This window comes from Triticum aestivum, chromosome 4A (genome assembly GCF_018294505.1).
Source record: "Triticum aestivum cultivar Chinese Spring chromosome 4A, IWGSC CS RefSeq v2.1, whole genome shotgun sequence".
In the NCBI taxonomy this organism is placed as follows: domain Eukaryota; kingdom Viridiplantae; phylum Streptophyta; class Magnoliopsida; order Poales; family Poaceae; genus Triticum; species Triticum aestivum.
The window spans coordinates 349,355,435-349,369,880 of NC_057803.1; the positions used below are offsets into that span (position 1 = coordinate 349,355,435).

Here is a 14,446-nt window from a genome sequence, read left to right on the forward strand (position 1 = left end):
TCTCTGGATATGAAGTTTACAACATCAAAAAATGACCCTTTTCATAATGAAATCCATTACATGCCATCCAAAGAACTCTGATCTGGATTAACAACTTTGGGGTCGAAGGACGGATCGATCGACCAAGCAACAACGATCCCTTTACGATGGTCAAGTGCGAAGGTCCCGATCGGATTGCTGATCTGCTAGTGTTGTTTGACTGATTTTTTGCATCTCAAAACCATTGATGCTGACCTGTCACTGCTCAAGTGATTTTCCTCCATGGTTCTAGGAACCAAACGAAGACTTTGGGTAGGTCAACAATAGATTCTATGTCTATAATGGAACGTAGGTTGTTTTTAGGAGGAAATCTTAGAAGGATTCTTTTCAGAGCGTAAGAACCATCGAAGAGCATGGGAATTGGTATTGCTGGCAGGGACTTTAAAGTGAGAGCTTGATCACTAAACCCCTGCTGCTTTCGATCATTCCTACTAAAGCAGTTAGCAATGACTCATTGGAAACTTCTATTGGATCTGGGAGAAGAATAAATCCAATCAATGGGTAGGTAGTCAATTTCTGGCGAAAGCACAAACCTTTTCTCTTACTTAAGGCGATAAAATCCATTCATTTCGATAATAATCTGTTTGAGATGTGTTTTACCAAGAAGGTATATGGTTTACGGTTCTAAGCCGTTGAGTTCGTGTTTTGGTAGTTGTTGTTTTGAAGGATGGCGGATCCAGAGTTGAAGGATAGCGAGACATACCAACGCCATGCCAACAAGAGGAACCATCCGGACTTAAAACAGCCGACCTACACCCTGCCACTTCTTCCTCTATGTCAAGTTGATAGATTTCTGTACGAGTTTTCAAGTGCCATCTCGAGTCTAAGCGGTTGAGTTCAGTGATTGTATCGAACAAAAGCCCCCTCCTGGGGCAGGTACGTGACTATATCTCTTCAAAAGTGTGTCATCTTCTCCAGTCTCCCGTTTCCACCTATTTAAAATGGTCAGCATGTGCTGCATCAATTGAATTTGAATTCTAAAATAAAGTAGACTTCGGTGAAGTTACCTATTCTCTGAAATCTGCTTCGGCCATCTCATCTGGTTTCGGCCTTCTTTGTGAGCAGCTCCTAACTCGCTCGACGGGGTATGATCGGTACTGTTGATAGGTCGATCGGAAAAGAATAAGTTCCAGGACTGAACAGAAAGAAAGTACTCTAACACTTTCTTCGCCATTCTTTTCTATGAGGAGCTCTATTTTTCTAATAAAAATGTAATGCTACCTCCCTACGGCGATTCATAACTAGAAGAACTCGTTGGCACAACCGGACCTTATTAAAGGCCTCGGCCGTCTGATCGACTGAAAGATCTTATCTTGGAGTTCTAGTATGGGTCATCAGCCCTTTCTCCTCCTCAGTAGGTGCAAACCCTGGTTCTGTAAATGATTATAACTGCCTTAGAGCTAGATAAGCAAACCTTCTTCTGTGTGAGTATGATGGATGTTACACCCACTGCCAGATACAAGCAAAAGCTTTCCAGCTAAGCTAGGAGTCAGAACGAACTCATGAAGCTATCCTTCTTCTTGGATCTCAAGATTCAAATGGAATTTTATCACCCCAGATTTTGGCTTTAATTTCCACTTTATACTTGAGTTAAGCAAGGCACCAGCATGGGAGAGAAGATAGCCCCTCGGGATCGCTTACTAGCTGGCCTGCTTGATTTATTTATGAGGTATCCAGATGGCACTGCACCGGCGAGGGAAAGGGAAGCTGATGAGAGGTAAGGGAAAAGTCCATTTAATGAATAGGTTCACTACAGACTGTACTATCTCTAGACCCCCTCTCCATACTCCCTCATAATATATGGATCCCCCAGATAATATTGATCCTCCAACAGCTGACATATCTTATCTAAACTCCCGGAAACCTAGGCATGGCTTTTTCGAACTTAGTTGATTTCGCAAGAAGCAACTTGAAAAGCACAAAGACTACATCTAAACAAACCTTACGTCTTCGTTCAGCTCATTCTTGCTTATCTCACCCTATTTCCTTACTTTAGCTTAGAAGTAGGCATATGGGAAGTTACACAAAGATGACTTATGGGTTGGCCTAAGCTTACTCGATTCCATTCTTTCCAATATCATATACGCCTATTGAAATGCATCTATCTCCTCTCCTCCCCTTCTTTCTTTTTATCCATTTTATATACCTAGTCGAAGACTACTTCAGATTATAGGGCGGGCTTTTCTACCCATTGACCGGGACCGATCACTGTGTTTGACCGCTCTTGGTATTCAGACCTTGGACTTTTTTGCTAGGACCTGATCCATTCTTTAAGAGCTCTATACATAAAGAGAAGGCGTATTCACTTAAAGGACTGTGAAATCTACCCTATGCCCCGAAAAGTCTAGGCACCTAAATAAAGGAAAGATGGGATCCCTGACCAATAGATTAAGCTATCCAATGAGTTAGGAACCTTTTTTCTTCCCCCTTCTCTTCTCCGCTTTGCTCGAGGGAATACGACGAGCAGTCATCTCCAGCATTCAGGTGGTCCTATCATCTCTATTTCCTCCCGACATTTCCTTCTCTAGTCAGGGAAGCCATAATCAGTTAGTAAGAAGTATATCTATAGGGAGTTTCTAATAAGAGAACTGGATGTGCGAAACTTGTGTCAAGAGGGGTGTAGAAAGGAGAAAAAGCATAGTTCAAACTAGCCTCATCACAAAAAAAGCCCATGATCAAATGTCTTCTTTGAGGTGGCACGAAGACGAAAGTAATTAGTTCAACAAGGCCGGTGATAGAAGGGCTGGGCCTAATTAATTGTTCTGGTATAGAGATGGATGAGAGGATGGAGATAGCGCATTGAATGGTTTGAGGAAGTAGTTAAACAATGATAAAATTTTGCACAGATAATGCAGGGATGAAAGTTCGATATGTTCCTAAAAATATGCTAATTTGAAAGGTAGGAATTTTTATGGTGACCTATGAAATATGAACTCGAAAATGCCAACCTCGAGAGGAGTAGGCGATCTCACTGCATAATGCGAAAGTGCCCGTCTGGTCGAAGTAAGAAATAGCATTAGATACTGGTCAAACAGCAGACCCGAGAATATGGAGGACAAGTGGAAAGTGGATTCCAGGTTCGAGAGGTTCCTCCGTCTGCCTCGGCTCCAAGGCAGCTACCAAGCTCGTAAGCAAGCGGTCTGTTAATGATACTTAATGAAAAAGAGATCGGCTCTTGGATGATATATTTGGTTATAATAACACATTCCTTAGGTTAGAAACCGATTCAATCGACTACTTACTGAAATGAAATAAGAACCCTCTTTGGGAGAAGTTCTCATAGTGATTAGAATGACCAGCATGAAAGCAGTGATCTTCTAGGTCTGGCTCATAAATAGGCCTTGGCTCCACGGCAAGTCCTTCTTAAGCATGTGATGGAGCTCAAAAACGGCTTTGGGCCGTGAGGGCAACTGATGACCATTCGGTCTATTGATAGGATAGTCACTACCGAAACCCCTTTCTATGTCCTTACGAAGATGGAATACGATCTTAAACTTAGACGAGTTGCTAACCGAAGGCAAAAACCAGGGATTTTTGGAGTGTGTACCTCGATTTCCAACGGGAAATTCATATCTAATAGAGGACTAGATCGATGCTTTAATGCGAGGGCCGGGTATCTACTCGCTTTCTTGCCTTATCACGAGCTATTGGGAACGGATCTAAGGGCATCCCTACCTACAATCCTTCCTTGGTGCCCCATTCCTATCTTCTTTTCCAGCCATCAAACTTGTTCAATTCATTTTCTTGAGATCTGTGGAATAGTGATATCATACTTGAATCCACATTCCCAGTATTTGAGGAAGAAGTAGAATCTTAGTCCTTTCGAATTTCTAAGTTGGGAATTTGATATCGACTAAATCAAGAAACTCGATTTCACTATGATATGACCACTGAACCCTTTGATGCAACATTTCTTGTTTCCAGAAGATCTCGGATGGTTTCTGAAGCTTCCATGATCTTGTAAAAGAAAGAAACCCTTTCTATAAGTCATGAAGACGTGGACCAAAAGACTAAGAAACTGCACAATCTATTGATTGACTGAAAAACTCAAGCTGAGTAACTTGCTTGAATGATCGCTCTGGCTCTGGGCCGTCTGATCTTCGGGATGCAGAATAGGGGATCGCTTGCCAACCGTTAGTTAGGACCAGTGAAAACCCACGCTTGGTGAAGGCGAAGTTCAGTTTGGAGATCTAACAATTCCTTATGTCGTGTATCCTCGATTGATACAGCCTCAGATGCTTCAATTGTAGATTTGAGTATTGAGCGAAAGGTTACACCACCTATAGGTTCTGTATTACAGGCCAATCCTACTCCACTAGTACCAATAGGAGGCATAGGGGAAAAAGCACAACACCTAGGAATAGGAATCAACAACACAAAAACTTTCTGAGAAATTACCTAGCAAGAAAACGTATGCGCATGGGCGCAATGGATTTCGCTCCCGTGCACTCATCCCTTGCTTGTTCTTTCAGACTAGCACTCTTTCCCTCTCTTTGAAGTAGATTTCTCATCTCCACGAGTCAAACGAAATAAGGCGAAAGGCCCACTACTTCTTCATTCATGGCTTATTGATTTGATTGATCCCCCTTTCGTATTCATTCGACCTGAGGTGAGGTTGGAACAAGAGTTTTCATAAAAAGAATGGTTCTTTTATGCAATTATGAACGGGAAGGCCTCTTGTGGATTTCTCCAACTCTATGAATGAAGGAGGGAGTATGAGGAAGGCCGATTTTCTTTCTATATGAAGATGAAAAAAGGATCTGGGTCAAACATTTCTTACTTTTGTTGAGTATGACTGAATGAGGAAGAGCTCCTTATGTGGTATCACTTTACCACCATCTGAAATGCGCGAAACTCCGATTGGTGGAAGCCAGTCCATGAAGATTCTCCCTTCTCTTACGTGAAATTCCCCTCTTTCGGTAAGCATCCAGTATCTCAGCAAATGAACATTTCTCTAAGCTTATCATGTAGCTTATACGTCGTTTGAAAGCTGCTCCAAGGATCCAACGAATAGCTAAGGTTTGTTGACGATCCCTGGCTACAATCCCAGGAACATAAAAAATAGTACCTGCTACTCCTACTTTGACCACTTCGCATATTGGCTTTATATTATCTACGGCGTCAACCATAAGTTTTATTACATCGCGTTCAGTTTGAGCTAGGCGGTGAAATTGGAAGCAATTGGAAGCCACTTTTCAAGCAATTGGAAGCCACTTTTGATGACGAGGCCGATAAATTGATATTACGACATCGTTACTGTCCATCTTTTTCAGCTCTGCTCCCGAAAAGAGAAAGGAAAGGAGACTGGTCTTGACGTCGGCGTTGGTTTTTCCAACGAAACGAATATTTTTAGAACAGAACTTCACACTCAACAATTAGAAACCTAACTAGATCAACAGCGCCATTCTCGAATGTTTGACATATCTTCCAAAACCAATCTTAAGGATAGGATCATTTAAATGATCGAGATCACGAATCACACCTTTCTGCTAAGCCCCGGCCAAAGCGATTGTAGCAGCACCGGCACGTATTGATTTAGCTCCTTATAACATGTAGAGTCGCAACATGACATTTTTTCATGAACTTCCATGACAAAATGCTAGTTGCCTTGTAACGCATACACTAGAGCGTTTGTCCCATCAACGAAGGCTGCTATATGCGTTTTCTGATGAGCAACATTCTCTTATAACCAAACATCGCAAAGACAGAAAGGAGTATCATGAACGTAAGGCCAATGGCTAGCATACTTCGCTGAACACTCACGATATTCAGCTAAAGCTAGATGCATATTAGATTAGATTATATTCTATTATATCTTGCCTTGGTAGAGCGAAACTTTGAACCCAACACAAGCAACTCTCCCGGTTTAGCGATATTGATGGGTTCCAGCCTCATTCCACTAGCCATAAAAGCATTCTAAATATATAAAAGAGGGGGAATGGATTCTACAAGAAAAGGCGGGCAAAGGTAGTTTAGGGGTCAATTCTTGGAGCATAGATCATTTCTAAGTCCCCAACCTGTCTCGTGCTCGTGCTGTATGCGATCGAATCTTGTGGCCAGATAGAGCAATGGAACCACCGAGTCGTATGAAAAGAGGGCTCTTATTTTTAATCTTAACACAAAGGCTAGCTCCCCTGGGGGTTTTCATATTACAATCATTTGTATTACATTCCTACCAATCCTGAACTAGCTATGACCCTTATAGCGAGCCTCGCTTTACCGTTTTAGATAGAAACATATGGCGCTCCTAAAGTCGATTGGATACTTTCTTTTTTATTGAATTCAGCTAAGCCGTGGACTTTCTCGCGTGAAGAACTCCTTCTTACGAGCTCATGGACTTGATCAATGCTAGTTCAAGTTCACGTCATATAAGGAAATTAGTTCATTAATTCGTTTATTTGCCAACGAAGAAGCCTTGCGCTACTCGGAAAGTACTGACTAGAGGGGGGGCGTGTGGATCCACAGTCCTAGCCATTCTCACAATGGGATAATAAAGCGAACAAAGACCATGAGAAGAGATTACAACATCCAGAACGAAGCCTGTCAAGCCATCCTTCCCTCACTGTGAAAATGCAACATCCGGCGTAGTCATTGGCTTTGACCTCAGATTCATTACTAGCTAGAGAAGTAGTTTACATAACTGTCACAACTCCAATGCGATAATCTTGTTAATCAGCAAAGTAGCTAGCCTAAATAAGGAGTTTACAATCGCTTGACTATAATGTAAAGAACGGCTAATGGGAGATTGCTTGAGTAGGCTCAGTAAGGGATTACCCGCCGGCAGGGTGAAAGAGCTTTCATTAATAGTATGAACTGGTGGATCAGCAAGATAGCTAGAGCTCCTTAAAGGAAAGCAAAATCCAATTCTATATTATATCAAACTATAAAGCAAAGTTGAGGAAGCTGCGCCTTTACTTGCTCGAATTAGAGGAAAAAGGGGATATGAAGCAATAACAACTTTTCTTTTAATAGTAAGCAGGAAATACCCATTAAAAAGCAGTATCAGATTTTCTATCATACGCCTGAAAGTACCTGTGGGTTTCGTGTATAGGGAAGAGTGGGGAGGCTAGCTAGGGCTTACCTCTGACTCCCTTTTACTCCAGCTACTCAAGTAGTACTATAAAATATGTGCTTGCAATAAACAGAAGCTAAAGGAAGAAAAGCAATAAAACTAATTCACTTGATTCTTGGGATCGATAAATGGCTTTTTTTCATTTGGGACTGCCCTCTTCCAAGAGTTCATCCACGAAAGGAATGGGGTTTATTAATGGTAAGGCTATTTAGTTTCCTATAGTCTATACACAATCGCCAACTCCCACACATCCTACCTACAGGTACAGGACTTGAAAAGGGCAAAGGGCTTGAGCTTGGCCTAATCACAGCAGCTGCTAACATTTCATCAACCAAGTTTTCAATGGCTGCCTTTTGATCGTGCGAGTATCTATACGGCCTGAGATTAGTCGTCTCAGCTCCCTCCAGAAGAGGTATTACATGATCATGGGTCTGGTGGTAACTCTTTTGGCTCATTGAAAATGTCAGAGTCTCGGGTAAGTAACTTATTCATACTGTTAGGTATTCTAGTTTCTTTGCTGGTGGCATTCACTGGAAAAGCTTGCACGAGCATACAAATCTCTCCTTGTTGTAACTGCACCCTTCCTCTTTCTACTGACCTCCTTGTCTGATCCTGAATTCCCTTTCAAACTACTTTCTTGCCTTCCTTGACCAATGTTATGGATGGTGCACTGGTTGAGAAAATAATTGGCCCTTCCTTCTTATAGCAACAAAATCGAATCTCCCCCTCATACGAACCTACCTCCATGACTTTCATATCAAACTAAAACTCCTTCCCTTGCATTACCCATAGCATGCCATCACATTTGTGCTCACAATACATCTTAGCGCCATTTGCTACTATGATTTCCATAGGTTTATATGGAGTTGAGTCGTAACTGCCCGCTTCACAATCTTTGGGGTCTACAAAATAGTGCGTGCTGCCACTATCAACCAAGGCAATCACTGGCACTCCGTTTACCTGGTATCTCTGTCCATAGTCGTCTCCTATTTTGGAAGATCGAGACATGCGACACAGAAGCAATATTATTCAAATAACATGTCATTCAAACGCAGCGCGCCTTGCTATTGCTCGTCACGTAAGTGAATTTACGAATAGGGAGCCCAGGTGCCCAACAAGTGAACTATTTCCTCCTCCAGGATTGTTGCTTTCCTTCTATAGCCTCACGTATGAAAAACGTGTGCCTTATAGAGGGCTAGGCCACAAATACATAGCATAAATAACAATGGTTTCGCCAAAGTAGACGCTCAAGCGAAAAATTCCACTTATCGAAGAAGGTATACAGGTATTTCAAGTTCAAGAAGTAGGCATTGATCCCAAAGAATGTAGTGAAAATCTAGGCTAGGAGGAATGCGTCAGAGCCGAGGTCAGGCAAAAGGTTGCTAGATCTTTATGTTGGTCGGAAGTTATTTCTTTTCAATGAGGTTCAATGTTCTCTACATTGCTTAGAAGTAGCCTGCCTTACTCGAGCCAACTAGGATCAGAAGGTGTTGATAGGGCTATATTGTGATAGCCTGGCTTATTAGGGATGATAGACTACTCATATCAATAAGGAATTCCTTCTTTTCCGGGAGCCCATTCGGATAGAACTCCAAAGTTAAGCATGCTTAGCTTGGAGTAGTGTCAGGATGGGTGACCGACCGGGAAGTTGTTCCCGGGTGCGCATGAGTGAGGACAAAGTGTGCAAGAAAGACTAGTATTGATCTGTGGGGCCAGTCTAGATCCCGCAAGGAGTAACGACCACCGGCAGGTGTGTCCAGGGCGTTACAAGTTGGTATCAGAGCTGACCCTTGCGGTTACACAGATGGTTGCGGACAGGTGCGTGGTCATGTTTTTCATGACGTTTGTGACCCGTCGTGGCACGCGGCATGACACATGTACCGGACTGGAAGCACAGACATTTGTACCAAGAGGGAACGTTCCTGTGGCCCGACGAGGACGTCGATTCCTCTGAGTGGGAGTGTATGTGATAGCCTGGCTTATTAGGGATGATAGACTACTTATATCAATAAGGAATTCCTTCTTTTCCGGGAGCCCATTCGGATAGAACTCCAAAGTTAAGCGTGCTCATCTTGGAGTAGTGTCAGTATGGGTGACCTATCGGGAAGTTGCTCCCGGGTGCGCATGAGTGAGGACAAAATGCGCAAAAAAGACTAGTATTGATCTGTGGGGCCAGTCTAGATCCCGCCAGGAGTAATGACCACCGACGGGTGTGTCCGGGGTGTTACATAGACTTTCTCTCATGGGCGTGACCATATCAAATAAAGGGTCTTTTCATCGCTTTGGCCTAGAGCCGAGTAAGTAAGGACTTTGCCAGGTTTGAACTCCAAAGTCATTTAAGCCCAGTATTTCCTCTGATTCTTATAGCCTTCGTGTCAAGGAGCGATGCGAGTGGTCCAATTGCACATCAATAGCAGCTGCTTTTATCTCCGCATTCACTAAATGAAGTGCTGAACCCATGTTGGTAATTCCCTCTGTGCTCTACTGTCTTGAACTATTTTCTTTAGTTGACATGGAGGCTTTAGTGCCACGTTCAAGCTAAAAGCTGTGAAAGCAAGTCAAGCAGTGCTAGATGATGATAAAATAGTGGCACATCCTTCTTTTGAAAAGTGACCAAACGGGACTTTTCAGCATAGTATCAGATGCCTTATTTTGTTAGTTAGGATCTCCTTCTCACTCCAAAGTATGGTTGGTGTATACTCGGCCTTTCCCACTATAGTTTGGAGCTCACCCTTTATTTACACCGACCCAATCTACAATCAACAAAATGTAACTTTATAAGAAAGAAATCAAGCGAAAGCTAACTGTCAGCTATAAATAAATGCTTTTGATTTCTATCCAGCAGCTGATGCTTTATGTAGAAAAGAAGGAAATTCTTGGAGTTAGCACGGTACTGAGGTCTCTAGAGCGAGTGACGGATTATATCTTTTGGAACATTAGAGGTTGTGGACATCACTCATAGCTCCTCTATTTCTCAAGGATCTATGCTTCCTGTTTGCACTCTTTCTAGGTCCAATGCGACAGAGAAGCACAAAGTGAACGGATTCATCCTGCAAAAGTGGGCATACTAAGAGCTCTGGCTTGTCCTTGCTTCATGAGGTACATACTTCTTCCGGTTTGCTCTGTTGCCGAGCTTCCATTCTCGGACACCTACATTCCCAAGAGGCTAGGGTGGGCAGATACATGAAGTCGGAATGATTTCCACACCTGGATTGAATGCTCTTCCAAAGTAAACCTAAACAATTAATTGAAGGAAGTGTAGCCCGGCATCGATTTCATGTGTCGGTTGCCCAACCCAATAAGTAATAGTTTTTGAATGATTCGCGTTAGCCGGGAGTTAGAGATGTACTTTCTATTTCAATGAAGTAACCAACCAAAAGAGAGTTCTAAAGGAGTCATTCAGAAGTGAGTGAAGGGGCGCAGAAAAAAGCTGGTGAGCAAAGAAAGCTAAAATTGTTAATTAAACGGGCCTTGTTAATGAAGTATTTCGTTACCTTCCTTTATTCTGATTTTGACCATTTAGTTGAACTGACTCTGTTAATTCGCTCTCACGGTAATTGGATTGTGATTTCCTCTGGATTCAATCTCAATGACTGCTAGGATTTCTTTCTACTTCTATTTGTGGCATATAGAATTTTACGATAGATGAAGCGGAAGAAGGAACAAGGCTTGAAGGCAGATTAGCAAGGGAATGAATCTGATGAAGTTGTTCCTCCGCTAGAATAAGGGGGGCATGATCGCTGATTTGACCGGGCAGACCAGATGAGCGAGATTGATTGAAAGCGCTGTGCCAACTTGCGTACAAGATTTTCAGACTCTAGTAAATCCTCTTCACAAGTTATTTCGTACAGGCTATTCAAGGTCTATTGGCTTTATTGCTTATGTGGTACTTCGACCGCGAAGCCTCGCTTATGCACTGAGAAAGATCGTAGATAGGAAAGATCTATTATGCACCAACGACGGCCCCTTCTCTTTACCTTTATCGTCTCATACCTCAGTCCATTGCTGGCTTGAATGTTGTCACTCTTCTTCTTTGCTCGCGAGAGTGAATAAGAGGACGACCCACCGGGGGGAGGATGGAATGAGTCGGCAAGGGGATCAACCATCTTCTTTCAGTAAAGGCCCACGCATTATCCTTAATATTGGGATAAAAGGACTATGAAGAAGAAACTCTCTTCCCGTCTTGCGTAACTGACCACTGCAAATCAAGTTGAAAGTGCTTATATGCTTAACACGTTTTTGTCTCAATGACAGGCCGCTTGAACATTTTCTGATTTTTTTAAGAGACTCGATCTTATGTATCTACTTATTGTGCTTTTGCCTTTGCTTGGTAGTTCCATAGCCAGTTTTTCGGACATTTTCTAGGATCTGAAGGAACCGCTATAATGACCACCATGTGCGTTTCATTTTCTTTGATCTTATCTTTTCTTGCTTTTATGAAGTCGCACTCGGAGCTAGTGCTTGCTATCTCAAAATAGCTCCATGGATCTCATCGGAAATGTTTGATGCTTCTTGGGGCTTCTTTGGCGACCGTGAAGTCACCGGATGAATTGCCGAGTAGATAGATCAGATCCGGACGCTGCAGGTGTTTTACGGTGATACGGACTTGACCCACTCCTACCCACCCTGGGGTATCATAGCATGTCGGAATCGAGGGGGGACATACTGGACGTAACTACTCCCATTGGTTGGGGGCTCTGCCGCCCTGCCTTTGGATCGATACACAGTTGAGGAGGCCGATCACGAACATGACAGGTGTGGGAGCGATCCTGGTAAGGCAAGGCTAAGACGGTGCCTTGCATATGGGTAGCAAGAGGGCACTTATGCCCTGACGGTGGGGCCTTATGGGGAAGGGCCCATCCCAATAGGGATAGCACACCCCCCACTTTAATCGCATCTCTGTATCGACTGAATAACTCTATCTAAGGGTGACGTCAGTGGAACCGGTGAACCACGCGAGCTGGTTAGATGCGTGGGGCAGAGGGCTCGTAGTACCCCCCTTTTCTTGATCCAGCCTTTTCTTCGCTTCGGTAGTTAATCACCTGAAATCCAAGGGAGGCTGGCCTGCACGACATACGTATACCCATATAGTGCCAGGCAGGCGACAGACTCATTTTTGGATTAGGGAAGGGAAGAAGGGGCCTAAGCACGGCAGATGCCGTACACTTGAGTGGCAAAGGAAAGCGAGACCGAACTTCTTTTGCCAGGCCTGTTCTGACATAAGGTTCCCGTAGAAGATCAAGTTGGTGAGTCGTGTGATGGGAAACCTTCCCGCACCGTTCGGAGAGCACTGAAGACGAATGAGAGGTTCACCACCACATCACTGCAAGGGGAGCTCGCTCGATTCGCAGATTGGCCTGACTCGTAATTCACTTTTGACTCTGTGTTCGATAGCCTGACCGTAGTGATGTTAATTGTGGTTACATTCATAAGTAGCTTGGTCCATCTTTATTCCATTTCATATATGTCTGAGGATGCGCATAGCCCTCGATTTATGTGTTATTTATCCATTTTTACTTTTTTTATGCCAACGTTGGTGACTGGAGATAACTTTCTTCAATTATTCCTGGGATGGGAGGGAGTAGGTCTTGCTTCATATTTGTTAATTCATTTCCGGTTTAGATGACTTGAGGCGGATAAAGCTACTATAAAAGCTATGCTTGTCAATCGAGTAGGTGATTTTGGAGTAGCTCTTGGGATTTTTGGTTGTTTTACTCTCTTTCAAATAGTAGACTTTTCAACCATTTTTGCTTGTGCTAGTGCTCCAATAAATGAATGGATTTTTTGCAATATGATATTCAATGCTATAACTATGATTTGTATTTTACTTTTTATTGGTGCTGTTGGGAAATCTGCACAGATAGGATTGCATACTTGGTTACCCGATGCAATGGAGGGTCCCACTCCAGTATCTGCTTTGATTCATGCAGCTACTATGGTAACTGCTGGCGTTTTCATGATAGCAAGGTGCTCCCCTTTATTTGAATACTCACCTATGGCTTTGATTGTTATTACTTTTGCAGGAGCTATGACGTCATTCCTTGCGGCAACCACTGGAATATTACAGAACGATCTAAAGAGGGTCATAGCTTATTCAACTTGCAGTCAATTAGGCTATATGATCTTTGCTTGCAGCATCTCTAACTATTCAGTTAGCGTCTTTCACTTAATGAATCACGCGTTTTACAAAGCATTACTCTTCCTCAGTGCGGGTTCGGTGATTCATGCCATGTCGGATGAGCAAGATATGCGGAAGATGGGGGGCTTGCCTCCTCCTTTCCTTTGACCTATGCCATGATGCTCATGGGCAGCTTATCTCTTATTGGATTTCCTTTTCTAACAGGATTTTATTCTAAAGATGTGATCTTAGAGCTCGCTTACACAAAGTATACCACAAGTGGGAACTTTGCTTTCTGGTTGGGAAGTGTCTCTGTCCTTTTCACTTCTTATTACTCCTTTCGTTTACTATTTCTAACATTTCTAGTACCAACTAATTCATGTTGGATGATGCACCCATTCGCCATTCCTTTAATACTTTTGGCTCTCGGGAGTCTCTTTGTAGGATACTTGGCCAAAGTGTGACCTGTTAGCCCATAAGTCAGTACTGTGATGAAGCGGCTATTGATCACCCGATACGATCGTACGAGGTCACAATTTACCCAACACGATCATCCGGGGTCAACAAGAATTGGGGATCGGATGCGGGCGAAATTCCCGCCAATGGCTGAGATGTCCAGTCGACTCCCTCCCCTTTTGTGGGGGTCTGGACCCCTACAAGTGTGCAGAAAGGGAGGAGGAAAGAGGCCCTGGTGAACCGTCATAATAAGTGAAGAAGTGTAAGCTTTGCTGCTCGACGGTATGGAGTACTGACCACACCGAGGGAGGCACTGAAGCGAAGGACAGGGATGAGCGGAATCAATGTGTTCCAATTTCTGGCCTTGCACCGACCATCCAAAGGACCATGGACTAAACGACCACTGCCTGAAAGGACTATGCTATGTCCAGGGGACCGCCGCCCTCCACAAGGAACATCTTGCGCCTATGGGCCGCTATAACTATCCAAGAAGACACTCAAAAAAGGAAGGATAAAAAAACCTACCCGGTGGATTGCCGAGCTACAAGTCCTACGACACATGAGCGGGATTCTCTAAAAAGCCAAGGTCTTAGGTGGCCAAGAGGGCCCACTTGGAGACTTGGGATCTCAGCAGGAAATGTGAAGGTTGTTTAAAGTTGACCGATAGGCGAAAGCAAAAGTTTTGTTCTGATCTGAGTAGGCTCAACATAGGGAATACCCTAACCCTGGGATCCGGGGCATATAAATCCGCTTATGGCATT

The 14,446-nt window shown here is 43.4% G+C and overlaps 1 pseudogene; it reads left to right on the plus strand.

Moving 5' to 3' along the window:
• Positions 1 to 11,407: 11,407 nt before the first annotated feature.
• LOC123083815 (NADH-ubiquinone oxidoreductase chain 5-like) lies at positions 11,408 to 13,693 on the plus strand (annotated as a pseudogene).
• Positions 13,694 to 14,446: the final 753 nt, after the last annotated feature.